This window comes from Mesoplodon mirus (genome assembly GCF_964341445.2).
Source record: "Mesoplodon mirus genome assembly, chromosome: 2".
Lineage (NCBI taxonomy): Eukaryota > Metazoa > Chordata > Mammalia > Artiodactyla > Ziphiidae > Mesoplodon > Mesoplodon mirus.
The window spans coordinates 31,404,948-31,414,951 of record NC_138977.1 but is presented as its reverse complement, the minus strand read 5'-3'; positions in this window follow the sequence as shown (position 1 = coordinate 31,414,951).

Here is a 10,004-nt window from a genome sequence, read left to right as displayed (position 1 = left end):
TATTTGTTTTTTTCTTCAAATAGGAAACCACTGGCATTTCTGTGTGAAGTCATTTTCTATTTTTAAAATAATTGAATTTGAGACAAGACTATGAGTGTGACAGTTTCACAAGGCAAAAACCAAGATGAATAAATGGGTCTGAAACCCAGGCTAATGAAGCGAGCTGTTCATAATCACATACATGTTTATGTACTTCTCCCATCACTAAAGCTTCATTCATCATATTGGTTTTTGGCCATTTCCTAGACAGTATTTCCAATTCTAATATATTTCTTATAGAAGTCCCATGTTGTGATCACTCCTTTTTATAAGGTGGAATTCTGCAATATTACTGGTTTACATATGCAGATTTTCTAGTAGATCTATGATGGTTGAAAAAATACATTAATATATTTATTTAGTCAGTAATCTGGATATAACACACATAAATACATCATATAAACAAGAAGCAGGCAGAGGCTTCCATCCTTCTGATCAAGGCTGTGTGACCTTGAGATTAAAGCTGTGTGATCTTGGGCTTCCCTGGTGGCGCAGTGGTTGAGAGTCCACCTGCCGATGCAGGGGACATGGGTTCGTGCCCCAGTCCAGGAAGATCCCACATGCCACGGAGCGGCTGGGCCCGTGAGCCATGGCCACTGAGCCTGCGCGTCCGGAGCCTGTGCTCCGCAGTGGGAGAGGCCACAACAGTAAGAGGCCCGCGTACCGCACACACACAAAAAAAAAGCTGTGTGATCTTGAGCAGGTCACTTAGCTCTCTGAACCTCAGTATTCTCATCTGAAAAATGATAGGTGAAATTAGATTATCTGTTATGGTGCCATTTTTTTAACATCTTTATTGGAGTATAATTGCTTTACAATGATGTGCTAGTTTCTGCTGTATAACAAAGTGAATCAGCTATACATACACATATATCCCCATATCTCCTCCCTCTTGTGTCTCCCTCCCACCCTCCCTATCCCACCCCTCTAGGAACGTGCCTTTTTAATTTAACATCCCATAGTAATTATCCCATCAATCTCTCAATTTGGACCAAGTGGGAATTCATTTAAAAATCTCAATGAAAAAATGTATTTTTTAAATGTAATTTTGTAACTTTAAAGCAGCATGGGACCTGGAATTGGGTAAGCAGTATCATTTGTTTGCAAACAGATGTTGTAAAAATACATAACCATGCTCTAAAATACTTTAAAATCTCTTCAGAATTTTTGGTTATTATATTAGTTTTCATAGTAAGACCTTTGTAATGCCAAAATAACTATCTATAAAATCTCTTCACTATGTAATAAAACTTAGCAAAGTGATAATAAAACTTACATGAAAGAATAAGCCAGCAAATAAAATGTTTTAAAAATACAGACAATAATTTACCTTATCAGATTAAACTCATAGTTATCAAAAACATATGGATTATAAAAATAAAAACAGTGTTTGACTTTGGTGGGATTGGCTGGGAAGTGACATAAAGGAACATTTTTGGATGATGAAAATATTCACCATCTTGATCTAAAAAGTAAATGCATCAGTGTGTTCACTTTGTAAAATATCAAGCTGAACACTAGATGAACATACTTACTAGAGTATATGTTACATATCAACTTTTTTAAAAGTTTTCAGAGTTGGACCCACTGACATTTGAATCTCTATCCCTTTATTAGTTGCACAATAAATAAAATCTAAGATCTGTCCATCATGGAGGAGACAATTTGTGCTCTAATTATGACAGTCAAAAGAAATGAGTAGGAGACAAAACAAAACAAAGCACAGGGCGTAGTTTGTGGAGTGTCCAATGAGTTAATGGTCCTCCATCCCCACTTCTTCTACTTGACTCCTCAAGGCCTTTGGAATTGGGTTTGTATTTCCTTTCAATGTCACACTACACTCTGGGGACACCTGTGATGGATATTTAGATTAAATAAGATAACAGGATAACTTATAATGTTCTACATGCTTCTAGAAGACAGAAAACATCTTATTCCTGTTCATTTTTGTATCCTCCGAAGCTCGTGGCCAACTTTTTAGTATTCAATAGGGATTCAATTTCTATTTGTTACATTGGATTTCAAATCTCTGTGATAAAAATTTAGAATCAAATTTTTTTCTAAAATATGTTTTAAAGGGAAAAATATTAAAATTGGGTAGAAAAATAAAACTTGATGAGTGGTCAAATTCATTTGGTACTCACAGTACACTAAGTAAATATACATTGTGAATCATCTCACGGAATAATGGAATCTCACTAGAAATGAAAGAAATTGAAATTAAAACAATTATAGCTACCAATGATAAGTATGAGGAGTGTTACACTTATGGCAAAAAAGGGAAAATTTGATTTTTAAATTAAATTAGACATTAATAAAAACACTATAAAACTCTTAAAAGTGCTCTGAAATCATCCTCAAAGTTGCTGCAAAATTTCTCAGCTATTTTCTCATCCTCTTATAATCTGGTTAGTTTTTCCTTACCTATCAGCATTTGAGGTAATTGTTTAAATGATTTCTCATGATATTTTATTGTTTTTACATTAGTTATTAATAGTGACAAAATATTTTCTATGTTTTTATTGCAACTATGCAATATTTGACTTAAAGTATGCAGCAAATCAACTTTTCATTTGCCTAACCAGGATACATACCCACTTTTGCCAACACTTTTATAAGAACATGGACTTTCCATCGAGATCAGTTCCACACTTGGAGGGAAAAGAGCTAAGTTCCAATAACTTAGAAAGGTCCTAAGTGTTGGGCCTTAGAGAAATTGACGTTGTAACATCTGACCTGCGTAAAAGTTAATGTGTGATGTGTTGACCACAGTAGCATTCAAGAAACAAGCTTCCCTAAAGAGTTGAACCTACTAAAATCAAGACTCAACAGCCAAATTCAATTTTCAGAAAATACAAAGGATAGAGGAACACGTTAAATGACATGACAATAGTCAAATCCAGAATGTTGGGTATTTCTACTGGATGACTGACACAATTTCTGCAACAAGAAAAAAAAAAGAAGTCTATACCAGCTTACAAGACACCAAAAGAGACAACACAACCAAATGCAATGAATGTGTGGACCTAGCTTGAATCTGTATTTTCACGATCAGTCATAAAAATGCATTTTAGAGGCAATGAGGGAAATATTACCATGGACTAGTTATTACATGATGTCAGAGGATAGGTGTTAATTTTGTTAGGTGTGATAATATCAATGTGGCTATGTAAGAATATGTTTTTTTTTTTAAGAGATGCACTGTGAAACATATAGGAGTGAGATAATATCAATAGAATATCTGGAATTCACTTTAAAATATTTCAGCAAATGAAAGAAAAAAGCTATGTGATCAAATGATGAAACATTTTGATAAATTGTTGAATATAAGTAACAGGTAAGTGGGATATATTTTAAAATAGTCATAACAAACTTTTTTTTTTTTTTTTTTTTTTTTGCGGTATGTGGGCCTCTCACTGTTGTGGCCTCTCCCGTTGTGGAGCACAGGCTCCGGACGTGCAGGCTCAGCGGTCATGGCTCACGGGTCCAGCCACTCCACAGCATGTGGGATCTTCCCGTACCGGGGCACGAACCCGTGTCCCTCGCATCGGCAGGAGGACTCTCAACCACTGCGCCACCAGGGAAGCCCCATAACAAACTTTTTAAAAGTTGTATCAAAAAAAGATTGATATATACCTCTCCATTATCAAAAATAAATAAAAATGGGTTACTTCCCTGGTGGTCCAGTGGTTAAGAATCTGCCTTCCAGGGCTTCCCTGGTGGTGCAGTGGTTGACCCAATGCAGCCAAATAAATAAATAAATATTTTAAAAATAAATAAATAAAAGTGATTTTTAAAACTATTTGCAGGCTTTAAATACAAATACATTGTTCACAGTATTTTATACAATCCTCTGAAGTTCGTGGCCTCAACAAGAGTCTGTACCTTTCACTACCTAATTCCACTCTTTGTAAATATACCACAAGAAAATAACAGAAAGGGAAAAATAATTTACCCAAAAGCTTTCATATAGCTTTACTATAACAGAGAAAATTTGGATTAAATAAAATAAAATTAAATAAAATAAAATAAAATTAAATTAAATAAAATTTGGATTAAATTTGGATTAAAATTAAATATAAAATACAGGAGAATATGAAGTTAATTATTTTGTATCAATATAATGAAAAACCTTAAACCTATCAAAGGTGACAAGAATTTGAGCTACGTAAATACATGAAACTAAGTACACACTGACATAGATTAGAAGAAATTTCAAGTATCAATTAAGACTCTTTCACAGTTGGAAGTGACAGAAAAGCCAACCCAAACCGGCTTAAAGCAAAAAGGAAATCAATTAGCTGGCGGAAATGAAAACTTTAAAAGACAAAGGGGACTTCCTTGGTGGCACAGTGGATAAGACTCCACACTCCCAATGCAGGGGGCCCAGATTCAATCCCTGGTCAGGGAACTAGATCCCACATGCATGCCACAACTAAGAGTTCTCATGTCATGACTCAGGAGCCCACAAGCTGCAACTAAGGAGCCCACCTGCTCAAATAAGACCCAGAGCAACCAAATAAATAAATAGTATAAAAATAAAAAATAAAATAAAAGACACAAAAATCACCTTGGTGGATCATAGATATAATGAAAACACAAAACAGTAAAAACTTTTAGAATAAAACAAGGAGAAAAATCTAGGGGACCCTGGAATTGGTTTTGAATTTTTAGAAAGAACATCAAAAGCACAATCCATGAAAGAAAAAATTGATTACTTGTTCTTTATTGAAACTAAAAACTTGTGCTCTATCAAAGACTATTTAAGAAAATGAAACGACAAGCCACGAAGCAGGAGAAAATATTTGCAAAACACTTATCTGATAAAGGACTTGTATCTAAAATATATACAGAACTGTTAAAACTTGACAATAAGAAAAAAAATTATAAAATAGGCAAACATTATGAACAGACATCTCATCAAAGAAGATATACAGATGGCAAATAAGTATATGATCATTGATCATTAGGGAATTAAAACAACAGTGAGATGTAATTACATCCAGTTAGACTGGCTACAGGTAAAAAATAAAAAAACACCAAATGCTGACAAGGGTGCAAAGCAACAGGGATTCTCGCTCACTACTTGCTGGTGGGAACGCAAAATGGTACAGCTGCTTTGGAAGACAATTTGGCAGTTTCTTACAAAGCTAATCATAGTCTTACCATATGATCCAGCAATCACATTGCTAAGTAAGTGTTTACCAAATTGAGTTGAAAACATATCCATGCAAAAGCCTTATAGAAGTTTTTTTTTTTCAGAATTGCCAAAAACTGCAAGACACTAAGATGATTGGGTAAACAATTATGATACAACCATACGATGGAAGCCTATTCAGTGATAAAATAAATGAGCACTCCAAGCCATGAAACGACATGGAGGAACCTTCAGTGCCTACTGACAAGTGAAAGAAGCCAGTCTGCAAAGGCAACACACTGTGTGGTTCCAGCTCTAGGACATTCAGGAAAAGGCACAACTATGGAGACAGTAAGAGATCAGTGGTGCCAGGGTCTCAGGGAGAGAAAAGTGGGGAGTGTGTAGGTGAAGCACAGGGACATTTAGAGGGGTGAAACTGTTCTGTGTGATACTGTCATGTGGGTACACGGCCTTACCAAGTTGTCGAAGCCTGTAGACCTCACAGCACAAAGAGCAAACCCTGATGTATACAATTTTAAAAAATCATTTAGGGAACTTATCTAGGAAACAGAAACAGACTCACAGACATAGAGAACAGACTGGTGGCTGCCAAGGGGGTGGAGGGATAGGGGAGGGATGGACTGGGAGTGTGGGGTTAGCAGGTGCAAACTAGTACATACAGGATGGGTAAACAACAAGGTCCTATTGTATAGCACAGGGAACTATTTTCAATGTCCTGTGAGAACCATAATGGAAAAGAATATAAAAAAGAATATATATGCATATGTATAACTGAATCACTTTGCTGTAAAGCAAAAATCAACACAACATTGTAGATCAACTATACTTCAATAAAATAAATTTTTAAAAAATCATTTAGGAGTTTAAGGAATTCCAGGACAATTCAGACAGTGACAGGAGAATCTAACTGCATTACAGATGTACGAAACAGCCTCACTGGAGGGGCTGGGGAAAGGTCCTGACCCAAGTAACTTAGGAAATGAGCAGAGCCTGTAAGCCCAAGAGCAAAAGGACGTCAAGGAAGCACCATACTCTGGTTGATAAGGTTTTTTCCCCTGGAGAACTGGTTAACAATTCTGATATGTGTATATACATATACTGAAATTTAAACAATTAAGTAAACGGATGGCAGAGTGGGAGCCAGGCTTCTCACGATTGGAGGGGGAATTTACATATAAGCAAGCAGTATGCTTAAAAATACGCTTGTGATTTTAAAATATAAAGGAAATAAGATTAAATGTGGTTTATTTCTTACAGACATCACAATTAGTCATATTCTATTTAACTACACTTTTTTAACTGAAGTATAGTTGATTTACAATGTTGTGTTAGTTTCAGGTATACAGCAAAGTGATTCAGTTACACACACATAATTGCACACATACACACCACCCAAATCACTTAAAGCAAGCTGAAGGAACAAAACGCCAGCCAACAATTTTACTAAGCTGACTACACGTCTTGCTCAAATTTTTATCAACCAAATATGTCAAGTTTATAAAAATACAAGAAACTTAAATCAGTAATAATGAAAATTTGATCACAAGTATACTTTTTATCAACATCAAAGCAGCCCCCATTACACAAAACATAAACTTTATGATATAAAAATATTCCTTTGTGGAAGTTAGCTCAGATGTCCTGAGAACGGGGACGTCACAGAGCTGTTCATGGCAGCTCTGTGTCGACGCCCAGAGTGGGTGCATAAGAGTAGCAGAATTGTGCAAAATAAACTTGTGTTTCTTTCGTTCTCATGTCCATTGTCATGTGAGCATCATATAGGTGAGCGGTAAAGAAAGCTTAGCTCTCTTTGTGAAAGATACTCGAAAGCCCTTTACCTGTAAAAACCATCCGCTTCCCCACTGTGGTCGATACTGGCTCTCGAAAGGATACACATGCCATGGTTGTAGCTGTGCTACTGGATTTTCTTTCTCAGCTTCCTCACACCAGTTTATCTGCACCAGAAAGAGCCAAAGACTCTGCTGTCTCTCCTCTCCCTGTCTGTGACCCGAAGTAGGTGGTTGCTAGGGACTCATTATGACAGGAAGGCAGGGTGTTCCTTCTAACAGTTCAGTGTTCCAGCCTCCAGGAACAGACAAGACACAGCTGTAGCATCCCCAGGAACGGCATCCAGTCTTTTCCTTACCTGTCAACATCAAGTCCAGAACAGACCTGTTCAGGTAGTAGATCTAGAGCAGCCTTACGTCCCCAAAGACCTGGCAGCATCAGTCAACACTGTCTTCCAACATATCCCAAAGAATGTTCTGCAGAGGGCTGTTACTGCACAAACCAAACAAACAAAAATCACAAACCACGGTTAGAGGCATTTGAGAAGACCTGGCTAGATAAAATACAATCAGAAATTATATTTTAAATGAATAAGATAATTGTTTATGTATTTTTCCCAGCCCCGTATTTCAATAGTTCCGTAAACACAATCTGTGCCTTGGTCATATCAATCTATCTGTGGTTCCCATCATGTGTGATGCTCTTTCGTTCCTCTGAGCCTTTAACCATTCATTTGCTCTTCCGATAATGTTCTTATGTGAATATTTCTGTCCTCTGAGAGTCAGAGCCCATGCTTCCTCTCCCAGGAGGATGCCTGCAGACACAGCTGACCACTGGCTCCTTCATGCCCCTTTAACTTCTATGGCGTCTTGTTTATACCTACCTGTTAAACTCCTACCACTTTGTTTCAGTTGTCTATTTTGTCCGCCTCCTTACTAGAATCTAACTCCCAGTTCAGGGGAAAAGTATCTTTATTCATATTTCAATTTCCAGAGACTGTCATGCAATAGATACTTAAGAAATGTTTGTGAGATGAATAAATGAACAAACAGCTAATTCCAGCCTGCCCAGAAATATAATATTGACCACCTGATAATCCATGGAATATAAATTCTAACAGCAATTTTGAATTCAACCTTAAATATATGGAGTTCTTTACTGAAAATGTAATGCCTTTTGTTTGTTGAGAGAAATTACAGTAAAAACACTCTACATTAACTATGAAGAGGGTTGCTAGCCTGGTAGCAAAGGGATATAACCCCCAAGTCCCCCTTCAAGGAAAGACTTGTGCCCCAGCTGCAGGAAATACCACCAGTAGACAGCCTGCAGCTATTCGCTCCTTCAGGGGCTGTTTTAGCTGCAGCGGGCTGTGTCCCTCTCGTGGTGTCTCTCTCCGAGGCAAGCCCTCTCGGGGCAGCATGGTCAGAAGACTCAGTAAGCTGAGGGGATAAAGTCTAGATGTTTCCACCTGCCACGGGACCATTTTTCATCCGGTGAGCCGAGGCTTTGTTGAGCCCTCACCACAGTTCAGCTTCTTCCTCTGCCCAATCCTGCTTCAGCCTCTTTCTGTTCACAGGCATAGATCCCAAATAACCATCTTGCCCCCCAGCAACTTCTGGAGGGCATGACTTGTGGCGACCAGACAGCACAGATGTGTAACAGGGAAGAACAAACCTGCTTCCGCATCAGATCTATCCCTGTAGCTCTAAGCCTTGTGCTCTGTTGCCTGTGCTGAGTCCTGCGGGCTCTGCACCTGTGAAACAATGTTGCCTCTAGCCTGAAATATACAGGAGAGCCTATTCCCAAGGCTCTGACCTTTAAGGGTAAAACACTTTTCCATTCATACAGAGATAAAATGTTGCAGAACAGAGAATAACATTTGTAAACAAAGGATTCCGGCACCAAAACGCTTCCGACAATCAGCCACGCCCACTCCCGTTTTAGTATAAAAGCAGCCTGACTGCTAACTTGGGGCAGGTGGTTTTTGGGGGCACTAGTGCCCCATCTTCTCCGGCTTCCTGAACAAAATCTCTATTCCTCCTTGCCCCAACACCTTGTGTCTCGATTTTTTGGCCTGTTGTGTGGCGAGCAGTACGAGCTTGAACTGGGTAACTGATGTACAAGCATAAACGTGTTATACTGGAAGGCTTCTTGTTTTAACCCCTCAACCCTCTAACCAGAAGCTGATTCTATTTCCCCAGCGTGGGCAAGTCTACTGGTCTTCTTTGATCTGCCCTGCATGGCACTCTTCTTTACCTCTGCAGTGTCAGAAGCTTTCCTACCCTTTCTGAGGTTAACCAGTTCTTGTTACTATGGTCGAGGGCTCTCCAGCCCCAGCCTTAGGCTTCTCTCTGAAATTTCCCTCTTCATGTCCTCAAAACTACCACTTTCCAAGTCAGCCAAGTTTGAAACCTCCTAGTGGAAGTCAGGAGCCCGCCCATTTGGTTTCTCACTGCAGTTTTTGTGATGCGGAGAGAGAAGGAAGGAGGAACCCCAGTGACAAAAAGAAATTCTTTAGTAAAATAAGCAGGAAATAAAGGAGATCTCGCTTTTGGCGGAGGACCTCCCCTTAACCCATCCTGAGGAACGCAGGCTTCCACTTTGCCTCAGAGACTGTTACAAACTTTTCAATCTGTTGTGGGCTTAGGGTCAGTGATTCTGATGGCAAAAGGCTGGAGGGAAGGGAAAATAGAGGAGAAAAAATCAGAGTTAGTTCTTTGTGAGATCTTTCCACCGACTCAGTACATGTTTAGGTTCGTTTGTTTAGTTTTGTTTCATTTTTTAGGGATTAAAAAATTCTTGTGTAATTAAGTAAAATATTTACATGGTTTCAAAGTAAAATTCTTAAAATAAGGAATATTTAGAGAAATCTAGCTTTTATCTTTGTCATCTACATCTTGTTACTTCTTTTTCCTTATAGGAAAACTTGTAAAAACTCAAAGAAAAATATATTTATAATCGTATCCTCCCCTTTCTCAGAAAAAGAGTAGCAAACTAAACACGTGTTTTTCCACATTCC